The sequence below is a fragment of the Camarhynchus parvulus genome, chromosome 2 (assembly GCF_901933205.1).
Source record: "Camarhynchus parvulus chromosome 2, STF_HiC, whole genome shotgun sequence".
Taxonomy (NCBI): domain Eukaryota; kingdom Metazoa; phylum Chordata; class Aves; order Passeriformes; family Thraupidae; genus Camarhynchus; species Camarhynchus parvulus.
The window spans coordinates 144,282,069-144,302,536 of NC_044572.1; positions in this window are offsets into that span (position 1 = coordinate 144,282,069).

Sequence of the window (20,468 nt, forward strand, 5' to 3'; positions counted from 1 at the left end):
TAAATTTAAAAGAAAACACATATATCTATATATATATATTTTAAATTAAAATTTAAAAAAATATGCAACAGAAGAAGGATCAAGGTACTGTTGCAATGCCTTGTCCCTTCCTTACACCATTCAGACTACGTATTTTATTTTTAATTTCTGGATATTAATTCCAACTCATCTGTGCTTATGAAGTCATGACTCTTTGTGACCACCCATGGTGGCCTGAGGAAAGAGTGAAGGCAAAAATTGTGAAGACACAAATGGGACCCTTTCTTAGTGGCCATGCTGGCTAAAAAAGTCACAGAATATATTTGTTCTTAGCAGGATCTGGAAGAGTACAGACTCACCAAGTCAATCTCTGGGATGGTCCTGTGTTTGTTCTGCAGCCAGAGAAAATGGACCACCCTTCTGGTGTTTCCTGATGCTCAATGTGCTCCTGGCTCCTCCAGGGCACAGCGATTTGGAACTCCTGGAATGGGCTCCTGACAGACAATACCTTGTGGGTGTCTGCCCTGCCTTTGAGCAGTGAATGTTAAGTAAATATCAACACGGATGTGTCTAGTCGTGGTTTCTCTTGGCTAAACCACCAGGCAGGAAGGAGCCATTTAATGGTTGAGGAATCTCCCCATAGAGTGGAGTGACCAATGGGCCTGGTTTATGGCATGGGCTGCTGTGGCAGTGTCTCCCCCTGTTAGGACTGGCTGTTTGAGTCTCTTCCCTCTTCTCACGCCAGTCCAGCCTCTTCTCTCCCTCTCCCCAGGCTCTGTGGTCTCACTCCCCATGCAATCATCACAGAGTGCAGAGATATAATCTAAGCTCTGAGACTCCAGTGCACTGCTAAGAGCCACTGCCCTCAAATCCAAACTTGTCCCTGCCCCAGAAATGCCAGGTCTGAGGTGGCTGCTGCCTTTGTCTTTAATTATGAAACTCTGAGAACATCCAAACAGCAGTATGCAAATGCAGCCTAAATACAGCAATTTATCCTGCTGCACCAACTCACTCATGGTTTGCAGCAGGATTTTGAACTTGGCAAAAGTAGCTAAATCACTTTCTCTCTTATATTTTTCCTAAATCACAGGCTTTTTTCTCTGAGAGATGTGATTTGAAGTGCCAACTCTAGGGAGAGCTGAGGGGGATAAAAATTGTTAGTAGTTGGCAGGAGAGGTGCCTGCCTGTCTCCTTTGCTGTGAATAGTTTGTGACGTGGTGCAATATGAAGTCTCATTTTACAGCGTGTCACCTGTGGTGGGTTGATCCTGGCTGGACACCAGGTGCCCAAGAAGCTGCTCTGTCACTGCCCTCCTCAGCTGGACAAAGGAGAGAAAAGAGAGCAAAAGGTGGGTTGAGATAAGGACAGGGAGAAATCACTGAGCAATTACAGTCATGGGCTGCCCACAGGGTCACCACATCCTTTGGGCATCCCCATGCTCCAGCATGGGCTCCTGCAGGGGCTGCAGGGGCATCTCTGCTCCCTCATGGACCCCCATGGGCTGCAGGGGGATCTCTGCTCCCCCATGGACCCCATGGGCTGCAGGGGGATCTCTGCTCCCCATGGACCCCAATGGGCTGCAGGGGCACAGCTGTCTCACCATGGGCTGCCCCAGGGGCTGCAGGGGAACCTCAGCTCTGGTGCATGGAGCATCTCCTGCCACCCCTCCTTCACTACCAAGGTGTTTCTCTTATGCATTCTCACTCCTCCCTTCAGCAGCAGTTGTGCATTTTCCCCCCTTTCCTAAATGCATTATTGTCGCTCTGTTCTTCTAAGTTCTTCTAAGCCTTCTGATGTTTACATTCTTGTAATGAAGTTTTTCATTCATTTTTATGTAAATAATTATTGTTTTACATTCTTTGCTAGAGGGGGAAAATTTGATGAACTGTTAGTTCATCCAGTGTCATTGGAGAAGTGGCACTTTCATCTTCCAATCCACTGTCACTTTTCAAAGTCTATAAATATTGGAGTCAGAAAATTAACTTCCCTTCTCTTTACCTTAGAAGTTCCAGCGTGTGTGTCATTTTGTTTTGTGTCCTATAGCACAAAATCCCAGAGGTGTTACCACCATCACTGCTGGGCTTGGCCTTGCCCAGCTGTGGGTCTGTCCTGGAGCTGGCTGGCACTGGGCATGGGGGAACTTTCTGGCAGCTTCTCAGAGAAGCCACCCCTGCAGCCCCCCCCACTGCCAGAATCTGGCCGTGCAAACCCAACACATGATCAAATGATTTGGATTTTACCGTGAGAAAGATGTTAGTCTACCTCCCATAGGAACTGACTGGTGAGGTTTCTTATTACATTAAAAAAAAAAGGTCTCCTTTGAAAGATCCCTTCATCTGGATGGTTGAATAGACTACAGCTGAATGAATGGAAAGAAAAAGCTGTTCATGTTACAGGGATACAGAAACTTTATAGGTGGGTGGAGCACAAAATAGCAGTAACAAAAAGAGATTTTTTTTTGTCGTGTTTTGCTTTTGCAGACTGATTTCTTCATTCAAATACCTTCAAGGAGTGCATATAAAGCACTTTGCACTGACACCTTGAGGGATCTATAATCTTTCATTCACTAATTTAAATGCCTTGTCACAGCAATTTGAAAATTTAGTAGAGAAAATGACTCACTCACATGATGTCTTACAGCACGCTTCCTGCTGCAGTGAGCTCCAGACCACAGAATCCCTCTGTGTTAGGAGTTTCTCAGCACGGCCTCTCAGATCTTTTGTTTGGGCTTTTTTATTGTTTGGTTACAGAGAAGCCACATGTTTCACATACAGTTGCAATCTGAAATGAGATATTTTTAAATGGCAAAAAAAATTCTATGTTACTTAGCAATGGCAAATTTTTTAATGGAACAGATGATTTTTTACTTGAAAGCCTGAAACCTCAGCCTGGCATATAAAAGCCAAACCACACTTTGTCATCCCCACGCAAAAAGGGTTGGAACAATTTTCTCTCCATATCCATGGTTTGTACAGGAAGATATAGCGGGCTCCACATGTAGTAAGAGAAACTGTGGTAGGTCACAGGGAAACACTTGTGAAGAAAAGGAGGAAAGCACTCAGAAAAACTGACGTAGGAGGGAATGTCCTTCACTGTAGGGATTCACAAACAGGGTAGTCAGAAATCTGGCAGGGATAATGTTGTGGGTCACTCTGTAACACATCAGGGCAATTATCTAAATGATCTCTTGCATGGAGTCCCACCCGGCCTCTCTGTCTGGGTTACTAATAATGAAGGCTTCTCATCCACAATAAATATCCATCCATAGCAAAAACTTATAATAAAACCTATAATAAATATCCATCCATGACAAAAGCCTATAATAAAATCCCAGCCACACCTGGGGTTACTCTATGACTTCACTCAATATCATCAGTTTCACTCTTCTCTCTTTGGTACTCAGTTTTTGTACCAAGTAGCCACTTCCTTTCTTGAACTGGTAATGTGTTTTATGGTGCCTCTCCACCTCCTTCTATGTAATTTTCTTCCTCACAAATGTTTATTTCCCACTTGTACTCCAATTTCTGTTATACACCTTGTAGCATAAAGCAGCCTCTACTTTGTGTTTCACCCTGTTTTATACTTATTTCCTTGCACTAAGAAAAAACAAAACATTTCCAGCAGAGTAACATTGCTGTAGGTGAAACCAAAAAAGTGGAACAATAAAGGTTTTATGGGAATGTGCCCAGTAATATAACACCTGTCTGGTCGTGCACATCAAATCCCATCTGGAATTGCATCCTAGGGGACTGACAGGTATATTGTAGGGCACAGGAATGGTGCTGGGGGGCAAAAATGTCCTTTTCAACCACTGACTTCCAGAAGCCAAATCAAATGTGCTTCAGGTTAAAAGGGACTCTGTCCTTCCATTGCATCCTTGCCCTCCAAAGGGTGCGCACAACCCTACTTGGGCTGTGCTCTCTGGAGCCTCTGCCCCACAGCCTGCACTCCTCTCACCAAGCTCCTCAAATTTCGTTTTTCCTTCGTTTGGTAATATTTCCCACAAAGCAGAACACTTCCCACAGGAGTTCCAATTTCATGTACTTTAGTCATAGTCAAGACACAATGCAGGAGAATTTCAGGGTCATTGCTGAGGGTTTTGTTCCCAGCTCCCATGGGAAGTCAGTAGGAATAGGAATATTGCTGCACTTCATTCTAGATATTTGACCTTTGAGATTTTTTCTTCTCTCTTGGTCCTTGTCTATTGTAAGCTCCATTGTAACTCACCAAGTACATTGTGAAGTTCAAAGTAAGAACTTTTTCTTGGAGCCTCAAGACCATGAGGACAGTGCCTAATTATCATTGCAGTGCTTTAAAATTGGCAGGATATGTTCCAAACTCTTTAAATATCCAGCCATAATATTTGACCTGCTGACTCTCTGTGCAATGGATTTGACAGTCTATGTTAACCTCTACAAAAAGAGAGATTTTCACATCTTTTAAACCTTCCATTCTTTTCATTTAATTGACTGATCCTGTTCTCATATTAGGGGATACATTACAAATGTGTCTCCCAGGAGAACCTGCAACTCTTGCTGACAGTCCAGTCACAGGTTGTCAGACTCTGCCAGGAGCATGGTGCTGTGCCTTCACACTGAACCTGGCAATTGCTTTTCTTCAGACTTGCAACGTATCAAAAAATTATTTTCAAATTAATTTTCTCTTCTACTGAAACATATGTCACAGATTTTGACATCATCAAGGATAGTGCAATCAGACACCAAAAATTGGAACCATTGTATAGAAAGGTTCTGTACAGACAGCAAATTCCTGGTATTTTTTCAGTCCTGTGGAGAAATTTAACTGACACTCCCCCATGAAGTGTTGGTAATGAGTCAGGATTTTCCAGTGCACTGGCCCAAAATTTTCTAATAGAGGGAAAATAATTAAACTCTCAAGTAATTTATTGCCTACTGCTCTGAAATATGATATTAATATACAGCAAACAAGAACCCAGCTATAAAGAAGTGTGGATTTTTACTCAAGGAAAAAAAAATTAAAGTTAATGTGATATTGTGGTGTCACTTTAGCTTGAGAATTTTGGGTGGCATTTCTAAGTTACATCGGCCGCTTTTAGTGATACAGAAGTATATGTTCAGATAATTCCTTGGCACCCTCTGTGTTGTGCAAAATATTTGGCTGGCAACAATAAATCCACTCCAAGAAATGATGTCAGAAAATAAGTAATTTCTAATAAGAGGAAAGGCATTTTCCAGCAAGGTTTTTTATAACCCTGCTGCCAGGAATGGGCACTTTTGGTTCCTCCCCTCTACCTTACATCGAAGGATTTATATTATTTATTTTCTTAAACTAAAAGTTCAAGACCATTAAGGAACTGCAGTTCATCTTTAAGATGAATTGCAAACCAGTTGTGCGGTATTTCACATTAATGATCCAATGCCTACTGAACAGCATGCAGAGAAGCAGAATACCAGCTCTCTCTTTGCTAAACACAGCAAAATAGTGTAATCTAGAAACCAATTAACATTGATAGAAAAGTGCAATGATTCCAGTTGTCTAAACTAAAAGTTATGAATAACTTAGTCAAGCAATTTAAACCTTTCTAGACTGCAACAGAGTTCTACACAAATCACAGCTTGAAGGCTTAGCAGTCAGAGTTCAAAGTTACAGGTCTGCTGTAAACAGCTTTCCAATGAAATAGTGAGCATTTAAAACTCCTGTTATGTGTATTTTACAGGAAACTACATCTATCACCAGGTAGTTTCATTTTCCAGGAAAAGATATATTCTATGCTAGGAATTATTTCAACTTTCATGAATTTCTTATATGAATTATTAGTGTGCACCCAGTATGGGTTGCAGCATCTCATGTAACAGATGAAATCTGGGTTTTAATGAGCAGCAGTTAACAAACAGCTTTCAGGCTAATTAATGAGAGCTGAGGAAAGGATTATTTCATACCCTGTATCTAGTAGGAGGTGGGATGAAATAGACTGAAAAGCTCATCCTCATGCCAGGCACAGAATTCTGGCTGTTAAAGTAAGGGGATACAGGCCAGGGACTCAAGAAATGCCTTTACAGTTGATATTGATGTTATGATCAGACTTATTTTTTTGTCACATTTTTCTTCCAATTAAAAATGGCTAACAGCCTACACTAAATTAAAGTGAGAGAAACCTCTTACCCTTTTTTAAAAAGTGTAGACAAGTGAAAGCACTCTGGTTTTCTACACTTTTCTTTCTGAGTCAAACTATTATTTTGACCAGGAAACGTATCTGTAAAGCATCAAGCAATCCTTTGTGGTGTATATGTGGTTAGAAGGTCATGTAACAATGCTGAGACTGTAGGCTGTTCAAAGGATGAATACAAGGAGGTAACTCCCTTGGATGTGTCTGTCTGTGGGGCAGTGTGAGGAGGGAAAAGCAGATTTCCTGTTAGGTGCCCCATGTCCCTCTGTTTCCCTTTCTTGAAGTTCAGTGTGAGCTGAGCTGCAGCCATCTGCCAAGAATAGCAGCATAACTCTCAGACAATGACTTCTTTTAAATGTAGTAAAAGACAAAGGAGTTCTTGGCTTTGCAACACAATTGCTTATTAGTACTTGTAGCATATAGCAGGCCAGGCAGATAAGCAGACATTTGGCTTCTCTAATATTAGCAACAGCTTCTTCCTGTTTCAAATTCTTTTTGGCCTTCCAATGGCAATTTTCTCTCAGAATACAGTATGAAAATCCCTGACTTTTTCAGCTGAACATCTTTTTTTATGCAGGAGTGTTAACAGGGACTAGAAAGAAATTAACCATCACTCACAAGGAAGAGTTGCTTATAGAGTTTTTGATATGTGGTTGTTTCCATTATTTGACCAGATCAAGTTATGGATAAACACAAGGCTGAACTGCAGCAAAAGAGATGTTTTGGAAGAGGTGAAGAGTGATTCACCAAAACCTGAGGCACAGAGCAGTGCATACACATTTCAAGTCAGGAGTAGTCCACCATGTGTCTCAGCACTTTGCCAGAGCAGGATGATGTTGTGATCCTGATTAAACTTTCCTGGTGACCTCTGTGGCCACCCAAAACCCTAAATTCATATCCAAGAAGAATAGCTCAATGCTGTGTGAGGCTGAGGATGTTTCCATGCCTACATGTCCTACTCATAGCAGGATGTTCTAGGCAAAATTTGTCCCTTGTACACAACAGCATTTAGCAGCTGAAGGTATCATTCCCTTTAGAGTGTTTTAAAGGTAAGTTAAGAACTTCGAATAACTTTAAAGAAAATAAGAAAGTGCTTTCTCCAGAGAAGATTACAGAGGACTATAAATCAGCTTCTGGCCACTGGATTGTTGGGAAAACATAACTAAAACAAATAATTGTTTCTCTTAAAGTTATTCAAGTCCTCTAGTGCCTATGCTGATTGCTGCTCTTATCATACTGATTTATATAAAATAGGTTTGGTGTTGAATCTCACAAACCTTTCATGTGATTCTGCTGAGGTGTTGGGAAGCCTGAGGACTGTGGAAAAGCAGACATCCCAGCATCATGAAGCCAACTGAAGTTCCCTGAATGTCTGATCTAAACCAGACAGATTTACCTATTCAAAGCCTTCCAAAAGAGGTGTTTACAGTACTCACAGCACTGCAGGAACCCCAGGTAATAGCGCTTCATGTGTTTCATGTTGGTATTTGTTGGAGATATTTATGCTGCAGTAACCTTAACTTTTAGACTCTCTCTCTCTCTCTCTCTCTCTCTTTCTCTCTCTCTCTCTCTCTCCCCTGACATGGACTTGCAGAGCCTCCCTGCCATTCCTGTGGGACACGTGAAGGGCAGACATGAGAGCAGGGGGGTCTGAGCCTGGCCAAGGCAGGAACAGGAGCCCCCTGCAGAGCCCAGCCATGATCACCCACACATCACCTGGGGAGCCATCACTCTCCACAAACTGAGCCAACTGCAAACTGCTTCTGACAGCTTAATTTCTCCTGGGGGTGTCTTTAATGGACCGGCTCTGCATATCTCTTATTGACTTTTATGAAGGGCGTCACACTTCTGTTCTTTTTGTCTTGTAGTGGCAAGCTTGGAAAGTATAATAGAGGGACAAAACTATTCAGATTAAAAAAAAAAAGTGAAGAATCTTTTGTAGATAATTATTTTTCTGCAGTTAAACACAAAGCTTAAAAAATGAAATTGCAAGTGCAAAAAACAGGGGCTTGAAGAAACAGAGCAGTAGACTGGTATAATCCCCATTTACACATCAACATTTTTTCTGGACTTCTGGTGGCACACTGAGGATGACACTCAAAAAGCAGATAGTGAAACAGGTAACATGGCAAAAGGGATGGTCCACAGAGAAAAGCAAAAAGGGAGGTGTCTCCTCCATGGAGGTTTGGTTGATTTGGGAGAGATAAAGCAGGGAGTGTGTGGAACAGGTTCCAGTAACTAGAATGAAGACGTGTAGAGTTTCTATAAAGTACTAAAAAGTCTGAAAAGCGTCTCTCCCTGCCACAGGAAAATAAAGATGCCACCATGGGAGGCTACCACATTAAAACTTGTCCCAGACAAGTAGCTGATTTATTCAATAGGCTTCAATTAACTATTTTAAAAAATTGCAATCATTGCACTCCCTCTTTCCCATCTTTTTGTGTGCTTCATCTCTGGGGATCACGTATTGTCCCCTTCATTGTGTTTTACTGATTTTATCAGCCCTCGTTTCTCCCAGGGATCCTAAAAAAGAGCATTTTACATGGGAAAGATGTTCGCTCCAAGCAAAACAGGGCTTTTTTGCTCTGTTTGCAGAGCACAAATCCCTGGGTGTGGAAGAGAAGACTTTTTCTCTGCAGTCAAAGATTTATTTATTTACCTGCCATGGAACTATGGGTGTATGAGGAGAACAACACAAGCAGTGGAGCTCAGTTTTGTGGCCATGGTCCTCACCCAGGCCAACAGCAGGCTTCAGTAGAAGGGGCTGCATTTCATGAGATCCTCTTTTTAGAGCATGGGTAAGTTCTCCTTATTTCATAACTTCACAAATGATTACTGTGGTGAGAAATGTTGAAAAGATTTGGAAGTCCAAGAAAATACAATCAAATTGAGACAAGTGAGTAGTACTCAGGTTTAAGTTCCACTTAACTTCCTGCAGCAGAACCTACAGAGGAAATGGAGGACAAATGTAAAATGCAGGAGGCTTTCTTCACGTCATGAACAGAAGCATAAAACCAGAACAATTATTACTTTTATATCTTCTGTTGAGGAACTGTGCTGGGTGGTGTTAATCAGCACAAGGAGCTGTCAAGTCCAAGTATGCATGGACTTATAAAATCTGAGGAGTTTTAGATGCTTCAGTGGAAGATGGGCTGGAAGGGATTGAGGATAAGAAAAGCAGAAGCACAAAACTGGTTGTGGTGGAAGTCATTACACACTTAGTATTGACTTCTCTGTCAGATTAAATCTGTTACACACAGGGGCAACAACAGTCCTGTCATACCACATATTTCTAACTGAACAAAAACCTTGCCAATAAGGTAAAACTGGCTGCTATGATTCAAGGTTCATCTGAAGAACAGCAGGAGAATTTGTGAATTTGAAGCTGCTCTTTATGACCTTCAATTGATCTTGGATGTGAAGAAAATCTAATCATTAATCTGAACTCCATGACCTGCATGTGGGTTTGGAATTTGCTAAAGAGCTAAACTAAAACCTGTGTACAGGTTCCTTCCTACAGCCAACATCTCCCTTCCTAAAGAAGTGTGAATCAATAAAATTTCAGTACAAATTTCAGTAAGTTCTATAGGTACTTCATGCTGTAAGCACCATTTGTTTTCTGGCCCTAGAAACACAGTTGATTGAATGATCCTTTAAATCTCTTACCTAAATCTGCTGCAGTTCCTTGGGGAGAGTCCATGAATTTTGGTGGCTGTTTTAGCTCCTGAGGGAGTAATTTCCTGAGCAGTAAAAGATGCAATGCAGATTTGCATGGGACAGAGGCTGTCCAGGTGGATGAGTGTCACTTTGTTTTATGGCCAGAGCTCTGTGCATGGCATCAATCCAGGCTGGCAATAGCTGCAGGAGGTAAGACAGAGGGACTACCACCCCCCTTGCCTTGCCTGGTGTAACTAGAGATGAGGCTTTCCAGCCTGATTTTCATGATATCTTGGGCCAAGGTACCAAGGCCCGCAGTCCTTGCCCAGTTATGTTCAGACAGACCTTTCCCTCAAATCAGAGGGATAAGAAAATGGGAAGTCAGGGTGAAGAGCCAATTGCCTTTTAACCCCATTTTCTTCTTGAAATCGACTCCACACAGCGCTTGTGTGGCGGATGGCTGCTGGCACTCGAGTCAGCACACAGCAGGAGTGACAGCTGGAAGTCTGCAGGACACATTCCCATTTCCCTTGGCCCCTCCTGTGGGAGACAGATGTGTTTGCAATGCAGCTGTGGCTGAATCCTGCTCCAAAAGGCAGGCCTGGGTACAGGCTGCAGGGTTTGACCAGTCAGACCCTTCTCAGCTGGCCAAGAGTTTTGTGAATGCATCACCTGTCAGAGCTGGGCAGATGGCAAATTTTACTGTTTCAATTTGTCTTCTATTTCATTCTCCCCTTAACTTTTTAATTTGACTGCTCTAATAAAATAACCAAATTTTATGAGGCTTGTTTTTTCTGCGTGGTAGGCAAACATCACAGATATTGCATTGCAGTACAAAGGCAAATACTTGGGATCATCAAGATATCCTGTGTCCATAGTGATCCATTTATAATGCATGAAAGTTATAGTCCTATAGGCTAGTTTAACTGTTCAAACACATTATGAGGAATGTTCCAGGTAACTCCATCCTGGGAATGATAGATATTTCAGGAAGTGATGTGCTCAGGGAGCATAAAAAGCAAAATAAGTTGTCATGAATGATTTTAATAGGGGATCTCAGATTTTGGCATCCTGAAGGCAACATTAATTTAGTCTTCCAACTATTTTGTTTTATTTACTGCTCAACTTTCCTGAAAATGTATGAAAAATAATTTGAAGGGGCACCTTTCTTGCTAAAGACAGTGTTTGTTTTTTTTCCACCATACAAACTTAATGGAGACAAGGAACAAATCTTTGCCTTTCTGTTCTATGAAATAGGAAAATAATTTTGCAGTAATTTTTGCTCCCTTCTTTGGTGGAAATGTTTATTAACAGGCTTGGGGCCCTGATGGACCCAGGCAAAGCTTAACAATGTCTGACAAGCCATTCACAGTAAAACTGGTTAATGTCATCTTCACTTAGCTGGGATGATTTAACTTCTTCTGCCCCTTAGACCATTATGTCAAAGAGGTAACAATAAATACTTGGGAAATAAAAATTAGCTTTACTTCTATGTTCCAATGGAAGCAATGCAATAAACAAAACCTGTTCATTTTCCATACACTGCTTAAACAAGGAAATCTTCTTTTTCCAGAAAAACTCTGTACTAGATAGACAACCTAATCCCACAGCATTTACTCAGGGAAATGCCCACAGGGCTGGAGATCCCTAATGCACAGGAAAAGTCACATATAATTCTCTCTTCTGAATGATACTGGAAAGACTTTGCAGGTTCATTGAATCTATTTCTGTCCCATAGGTTTCTCTTCTGGGTATATAAAGAAATTGTAATTAAAGACAGCCAAAAATGTCCTAAATTATTAATCTCAACTCTGTTGTCTTCAAAGATGTGAGTGGAGAAAATAGAAAAAAAAAACAGTGAATGAACAATAGACATCATGAACTTTAGCTTCCAATTTTTTTGCCTGCCTTTGTGGGGAGAACTTCAAAAAGAAACTGCCCTATTAAAAATTAATTCATATTTTATGCCAATATGTTTTGTAAAAAACATATTCCTATGCTTACCATGGATAATTTAAATATTAATAAATGGCAGAAGTTACTAATTATTATGATAATTAAGTAATTACTCTAATATTAAATTCAGGTGTATCCAAAAGAAGGCATCCTAAGACTACCACATATTTAAAACTTGTGATGAATATTACTTATCTCTGATTGCCAGAATTACTTGATTTCTCTGTACAGGAAAAATCATATCATCTATGTAAACAGGATGTGGTTTTCAACCAGAGATTCCATTATCTTCCATCAACTTGTATTTTACCTGGTTACAGGAAAAACATAAATAAAATTCCCATCCAGCCTTACATTGCCTTTCCAGCAATGCAGTAAAAGTGCCATGTCCTAAATGTGAAGTTTTTTTCCCCCAGATTTTGATGTGTTGTTATTTTCTCACAAATAATATACTTGGAGTGGAGCAGAGATCAGAGGATGTGATGATGAGATAAAATTCCAGAGGAAAGAAAGGGTTTTTTCCACTTAGGGGCTTTTATATATCTTTTTCTGCACTATTTTTGGAAGAGAAAACCTGAACTCGTAGGGTTTTGCCACAGTTGTGGCCTGTTTGTAGAACTCTTTCCCAGATCATTTTATTAACGGCTTTGCGTAAATTAATAACACATTCACGTTAGAGCTGGAATCTAGTTTTTGCCTTTGTGACAGAAATTTATCAGCATGTTGTTTTTTTATCTAATCCGCTTCTTTGAGATATTTTTTCAGTATTCTCAGGGGCTTATATAAGGTGAAACTCTTTCAAATAGGTCAAATACATTTTTTTTCCCCCTGTAACTACTTTTAAGCTTGATTCTGCACAATTTTATGTAAGTAGCCCTGGAAGATGATATGAATTTTTGTCAGAGGATTTCTTTTCTGAAGTTGTGTCTGTAACCAAGAAAAGTTTCCAAATTATTATCCATGTTTACTCCCAAAGCAGTTGCATGAGTAACTCCTTATGGCATTTTCTGACTGTGCTACATTTATGTAAATTATTGAATATTCAGTTTAATAGCAGAAAATAAAGCACTTTCAAGGACACAGCTCAGAAAAAGAGGCCCAAGTTCTTAAAGATGACTAAAATTCCCACCCCTATGAAGTCACATAAGAGGATGGAATTAACCAGTTTGAAAGAAACCTTCCTCATAAATCTCTGGATATAAAAATTTAAACTCTCCAAAAAGAATTCTTTTAACAAGTCTCTTAGGTGTTTATACTGCTTCAAGAAATGACCTTGCGTTGGGATCTCAGCTTCCATTTAGCTGCTTCCAGCACTCAAGCTCATTTGTCCTGAGGCAGAGAAGACTACATTCCAGGTAATGAGAGGAGGGGCAAAGGAGCAGTTTTGTGACTTGTTTTTACAGCTAACTGTAATAGCCATTACTTAGGAGCCCCTCTCTAGCATTCTGACTGAAAAATATTCCACAAATGTTTTAATTTTTGTTTGGTAGCAGATTTCCGAAACAAAGCTGATCGTATCTGTGGTATCATATCAGTGATTCTCCTGTTTGTCCAATGAAATTTGTCTTATTCTTTGATAAAGCCAAGCAACAATAAATTGGTTTGTTTGCATCCTGACCAAATATGTCAGAATTTATGAGATGATATTTGCAGTCTATTTGCATCCTTCACATTAACAGTTTCTGTTACAGATTGTGCAAAACCACAAAACATTAAAATATTTGCATGCATTTTTCAAAAGATATAAGGAAAAAAATAGTAAAGAAAGTTAGAGCACAGTTGGATTCTATAAAACTGCTTTTTAGAGTCTTTCCTCAATGCACTCTTCTGTAATAAATATTATTTTATGAGTATTCTAGGGTCATATAATAAATATAATAAATAAGACTTCTGTAATGAATATTATATTATTACCCTTCTAGGCATTTGGATTGTTCCTGTGAGATAGTTAGCTGAAATTTTCTAGAATATCTCAACAGTTAATGAAACAAACAACCAAACATTATAAGCAAGAAAGTTATTCAGCTTGCAAACATAATATTTTTACTTTTTTCTTTGCACTGCATAACATTGTATTTTCGCTTTTTTTTTAACACTGCATAAAAGTTCCAATAAGACTACAATGACCTGACAAAGAAGACCAAATTATAAAAGGATAAGCAGTTTGGGTTTTTTGTGATGTAATTGAGTTCATTCCCTGGGAGAAGAATTGTTCAGAAGAAACTTTTTTTATTGAAATTGTTTCATTGAACAATTCATTTTTTTATTGAATTGTTTCACTGCAGATGTGAAGCAGTAAAAGGCTCCAGGGGGCTTGTATTTTTATGTTATCAATGATATGAGCAGTAAGAGAGTGAAATTGTCATGCAGTTTATGGGATACAGGGGTTAACTGGGGAGCTAAACCAGGTAAGAGAACAAGGTTGCTCCAGGGCTGGACCACTGTGGGCAAGAGTGAGTTGATTGAATGGATTTGGAGACTTTGTTCTCTCCTTTTTCCTGAGATATTCTAAAGAGTCATATTTCTAATAATGTTGCCTGCCTGTGAATGAAGAAGTGAATCTTGTCCGGGGCTGTCAGCCCAATGCTTCCCATGAACAAAATGTGTGATTGCTTTACCATAACAAAGAACTGGATTTGGGCTTCACCAAGAACTTCCATATCTCTTCTAGCACATTTTAAACCACTGGTCAGTTCTGCCTTTCTTTCCAGCCTTACATCTTCTAATGGTGTAATCAAAGGAGAATAACAACAGCCCTGAGGGCTGGTGTGGGTGGTTACCAGATCACCACATTCATTCTCAGTGTCAGCTTACACACCTGTCTTACACTGGAAGAGCTGGGTGAACATTTGCCGGTCACCAGAGCAAACAATCAGCAAAGGTAGGTTGATTTCTGCTATTTATTGTAGCTGTTTCTCTCCTGGTATATGGGGTGATCCCGCACCACAAAGAAAGAGGGGAAAACAGGATTCTGTGATCTCATAATAACTTGATGCATCCAGCAAACAGAAGATATGACACAGAGATGTCTTACTCAGCTTAGTTTTTGGAAGGAAAAAATGCAACACAGCCAAATAAGAGAACTTAATGGTGATTTGGAGGAGGATAAACAAGTCTGATCAGCAGAAAAAAATATTTTAGAGTTGCTTGGAGGTGTGAATCCAAACAATTTTTCAAGATCTGCTGTTTTTACATAGTGAACTAATATTTGAGGGCAAGTCCATCAGTTCTGATTTCCAGGAGGTGAAGGTTCAATCCCATAGCTGGATGTTAGATGAAGGTAAGATTTATATTATTACTGCAGACAGTAAATGGTTTGGTCATTTTGGTGAAGACTCAGTTTGCAGCTGGCAAAAACCCTGAGCATTGCTGCAGAACCTCTAACATGTTCTCAGGACTATCTTGCAAAGGGCAAGTTTGCATCAATGAGGAGACTCTGGACTGTGGTACAACAAGAATTCAGAAAGTGTAGCTGAATTTATGACTGCTGAAGATTTTTAGAGGCTGCAGCCATTTCACTTGGTACCAGGCCAGACTTACCCCTATATTACTCCATTGACTTAAACACACACACATTTGACTCACTGATAATGAAACTATTTCATTTTTTTCTGGAATAATTAGTTCTGCAGCTGTCCTCTGAGTGCCAGGAGGAATGTGCCTGGTGCTGGGAAGAGTACAGGATATGTTGGGTTTGGCTGGGATGACTGTTTTGGTTGCTCACTGAGTGTTCTCATGTCTCCTTGCTCTTGCATTCAGCTTCATCCCTCAGAAGCTGTGACTTGAGAGCGTTTTTAAATACATTCACAAGAAATCTGTAACTGTGGACTCAAAACTTCTGAAAACTCAAAGCTTTCTCACATAGATTTTACAAAAAGCCCAAATGAGAGTCATGCAAAAACTGTCTTTGGAATAATACTGCTTTCTGACAAGATGTGTTTTCTTGGGAGAACGGTGAATTATCTCTAATATTTCCTGAGGCATTGACCTCACTGGTGATGTAGCACACACAGCCACCACTCTCCTCACTGAGTAGTGAAGCCACCATTTCATTTATTGCTGTGATTAATGTTATGCTGCCTTATTTTTCAAAGCCTAATGTCCAAAACTTTCTAATTCTCCTAATTTCAGAGTTCAGCATAAAAAGCATGAAAAGCCAAGGGCTGCAGAACCAAAAGAAAGCTGTCAAGAAGAGGGGAAAAAACAAAGATAGAGAAGAAATGCTGTTCAAATGTAGTTCAACTTTATCAGATAAGCCATGGGGGCTGAGTGACTTCCAGACAGATTTGTAGCCCCCACAATTCTCAGGTGAAGAGAGAATGGAGACCCCCATGGTTGTGCACACCATTCCCAAAGGATGTTGCAGGCTTGTCCTGACTCTGGACACTTGAGGGGGCTGAATCTCCCATAAGGTGTGTAGGAGAGCATTCCCTTGGCTGCTACAGCTGCCTCCATCCACAATTCACATTTCTGAGAAACCACATGCAGAACACAGGGACTGCAGAGTCTTTGCTCAATGTACTGAAGAAAACTTTGACAGAAGACAATAAAACAATAGTGATGATGGTGTGGATGATAATGGAGACTATACTTACAAATTAGCACATCTGCCTAAAGTTTCCTAAGCCCTTGGGCACCTAAAGCTGAGGAACTGTTTTCTATCATGAGGGTGGTTGAGAAACTCATGCGTGGCTAACCAAGAAACTTGATTAATTCACCATCTCAGTTGTACAAGAAGCCCAGAAGAAATCAATGAGTAGTGCAGAGGCTGAAAAGCCAACAGCTGAGCTCAGAAAACAGGATCTGACTAAATTGCACCACATAACTCTGAACTCCTATTAACTTCCAAACCAGACCATTAAGTTTTCCAACCGTCTCTCAACTCCAGTTATTATTTTCAATTCTCTTCACCATACAGAAAATGGTAAAGATATGGACATTTTTACATATCAAACATCTTCTGATTTCTGATTAGGGCATAATCACCTTTTCAGAGAAGCCCAGCTCACCCTAGTTTTTGAAAATTACCTTGAAAAGAAGAAAAAGTTATCCCAGAATTTTCATCATAATCCAAGTTTATAAGTACCTTTTTAAAATTGTTTTAAATAAGTACAGCTTTTTTTATGAGTACAGCTTTATCTATCAGACTGAATGTAGAGGCAGGGCTCTTCTGCAAAGAACATCTCACAGTATGGCACCCTTGCCCAAACTTCAGGGCAAGAGTATAAAATTATACTCAATTCTGACTCTCATTTTTATTCAAATGATGAATAGGAAATCAACACTATATACTGTGCTTCAGGGTATCTTCATCAGAAGACTATTTGTATCCAGAAGTGTAGATAAACTAAACCTCAATTAACCAAATCTGGTTATAATCCTTCCCTATGGGCACTCAGCATATTTAAAAAGAGGTAGCACTCACTGTAACTTGTTAATTTAGCTAAAAAAGAGCAATAAAACTGTCTGCCTAAGTAGAAAAAGCAAAGCTAATGGTCTCTGCCTGCTGGATTCCTGAAATCTTCTGGACTGCCCTAAGCCTTTATTGTATCAGCCCCACTGATTTCATGTTCCAGGGTTGGTCTTTAGGCCCAGATACTCCATATAGTTCACAGTTCACAACTGAACATCCAGTTTTGCTTTAATTGAAATGGTTTTACCTATTTCCAGTATTTCTCTTAGTTTTGTGCCAGTCAGTGGCAAAGATTTCACAATAAGAAATATTTCAAAGAAGTACTGTCAGCTTCTGGGCCTGAACTTACCTCTATGTATACAGCATTCTCTATCCTCTAGGAAAAGATCTATTTCCATGATTTATATTTTCTTTATGGAGCAGAGGGTTCAAAATAGATGTGTATATATCAGTATGCCTTAAGGACGCACAGTTGCCTGTACTACTGCAACACAGGATAAAAGTAGGATTCCTCACATTACACAGTGGTTGTTTTATTCCCAGCATCTCCAAAGTCCCATTTTGACCCTTGATAATGCCCTTGCTTCCCCCGTCATTTAAGACTATCACTTCTATGAGTAGCAGTAGCATTTTAGCTCATGAACTCACAACACTGGGAAATATAAGGAAAATTGTCCCCTAGACCCAGCACAAAGCCAAAGGAGAACCATTGTGCTGTTAGTCTGTCATTAGGTCACTTCCTATCAAGACTTTCCACATCTAAATTGTTTTAGAAGCAATAAAAAGCAGCATTATATGTGTCAGCACTTGTTGGAAAGTTGTTTAGTTTATGGCTTAAATAATGACTCAGGATTTAGGAAGAGCCCAAATCCTCAGTCACACAGTGTTATTCAACAGGATGAATAAAGGATCTGGTCAAGTAAATTACCTGCTCATGCCAGCTGTTCATTCTAATTTTGTGATTTGCACCACTGTTGCATATACATATCTAAACTCTTTAAATGTTTTCTGCTTCCAAGAAAAAGGCTTACTAAATTTCCACTTAGAAGTCAAGCACCTGATAAAACATTGCATTTCAAGTACCGAATTGTTGTCTCAAATAATTTTTTTGCAGTGAATAATAAAGCCCCAAGGAGATTTTACTCCAACATTATCTTTGTCAATTTTAAGTTAATTTGCCTGCAGGTCTATGACAGATGCTGTTATATCTCACTGGATCCTGAGGTTTTATGAGTGATTTCTGAATTTAAAAAAAAATCCCAAACAACTATTTTAAGCACCAGTCGGGTTTTTTCTCAAACTGCTTTTTACAGGGGAAAAAATGATTGGTTTTGACAATTTCAAGAGTGTACTTTTAAGAATAACTGTCATTGTAACAGAGGTAGGCTCGCATTTTAGAATTATATTGCAGTAACTGTTCTTAGATCGTTCACTGCTGTAGTTTTGGGTGTTGAAGCTCTTTATGAGATGATGTGAACACTGTGGAAAGAGAGACAAGTTCCCAGTCTGACTCTGATCCAACACAAATCAAAAGCAGCTCTTGTTAAAGCTCATTATGAGATTGGTGAAATAGAGAGCAGATTCCAGCCCAGCCTGACTCCTAAACAGTGCTTTGTGTCAAGTGTGGAAGCACTTTTAATGGCTTTGGATAACCATTCATCCGAGCATTGGGTTTCATGGCTCTGTCAAAGATGTCATGCCATTTTTCCCCAGATTTTTTCCTTTTTAATTTTTTTAAAATAAAGAACACTGTAGCATTTTAATGGGAATTAGCTAATGAGCAAGAAAGAAAATATATTTTCTGTGAGGAAATTTGAGTGAAAGTTAAGGACAAATTTTTTGTGTGAATCAGCTGGTTTGGCCCACACCAGCCATAAATGAGCAAGAGAGATGTCCATGGGGGAATGAGAATTTACCCAACAGCTTGCATGGTCTGAAGTTTACACACAGCTGCACCTGCCTGTCCATGGGATATTGCATCAACAGAGAGAAAGAAAATGTTTTCTAATCCAGACTTGCAACCTTTAAAGTTCTCTGAAGGAAAGGGATGCCATCAGAATCTGTCAGAAGAAAGATATTTGGCTGACACCAGGAGAGACCACATGGAAATCTGGTTGCTGGATTCAACAAAGGAAAACAAATTTCTCTTGCCTGATAGGAATTTCCTAGAATGACATTGTAAGCATAAGAGTAATTTCTATTTTCTGATTAATTTCTAGTATCGATAACAAGTCTTGCCCTGGACTAGAGAAAAAATAATCTAAAAGTTTTGTTTAAATCAATCCAGTTCCCAAAAAGCATTTTTCTGCTGCGAAGGAAGTTTGTCTGAAATTTTGGGATACCAAATCAGAACCAACACTTTCCACAGGGGATGGTAGATTTGTGTCTCTATTGATCCAGGTGAGGGGACAGGCAGCAGGTGGCACGTGGTGGGGTTTCAGTGCCAGCCTGTCCATGGCACAGAGTGCCCCTCTCACTACTGTCCAGCTCTGTTTTCCTTCAAAGCACACAGAAGGAAAAGGGAGAAGAGAAGCCATGCATGGATATGAGCTGCTTTTCTCGGGAAGCTGTAGAACCCCTTGATGTGGAAACAGGCCCTTCAGCGAGGCACTTGGGCTCAGCAAACCAAGTAGAGATGATCCCAGACATCCCATGTCCTGGAAAGGTGGACAGAGTTTATTATTCAGTGGTGTTAGTTCTTTATCACTGGACTTTTATGTCCCCATTTCCTTAGGGAGCCTTTCCACAGAGGCCCAGAAAATAGCAATTTAATGTACTCCATGACCAGTTTTGGGATTACGTCTCCTGGTTCTCCTCTTTTCCCAGGCTCCAACTGTGCTTCCTCAGTTGCTCAAAAGGGCAAATATTCCTCTTCTATTGTGTCTTCTGCTGGGACAGGTTTAGATTCCTCTGTCAGTCCAATTTTAAATCAGATCAATGGTCTGTTTTGAGCAATAGTCTGTTTCCATCTGTGGGCAGCACAAGAAGTTTCCACCAGATCTCCTAATGCTTCCATATTTCTTTATCAGGGTAATTCCACATGGTCCTGGACAGCAGACAAATATGTCATTCAGTCAGAAACAGTTAAATTTACCAGACAGCTTTTCACTCAGCAGAGGATGCACACTCAACTAAATTTGCAGAAACTGAAGTCAAACAAGCTCCCCATTCAAGCAAAAACTTGATGTTTTGTCAGTTTTAAATTTCAAGTTATAGAAGTATCTCAAATTAATGAAAGAATTAGATTCTAATCCTTTCAAATATTTCTGTGTGCACATTGTGTGTTGCATCCATGGCTGCTTTGATTTGAGGCTG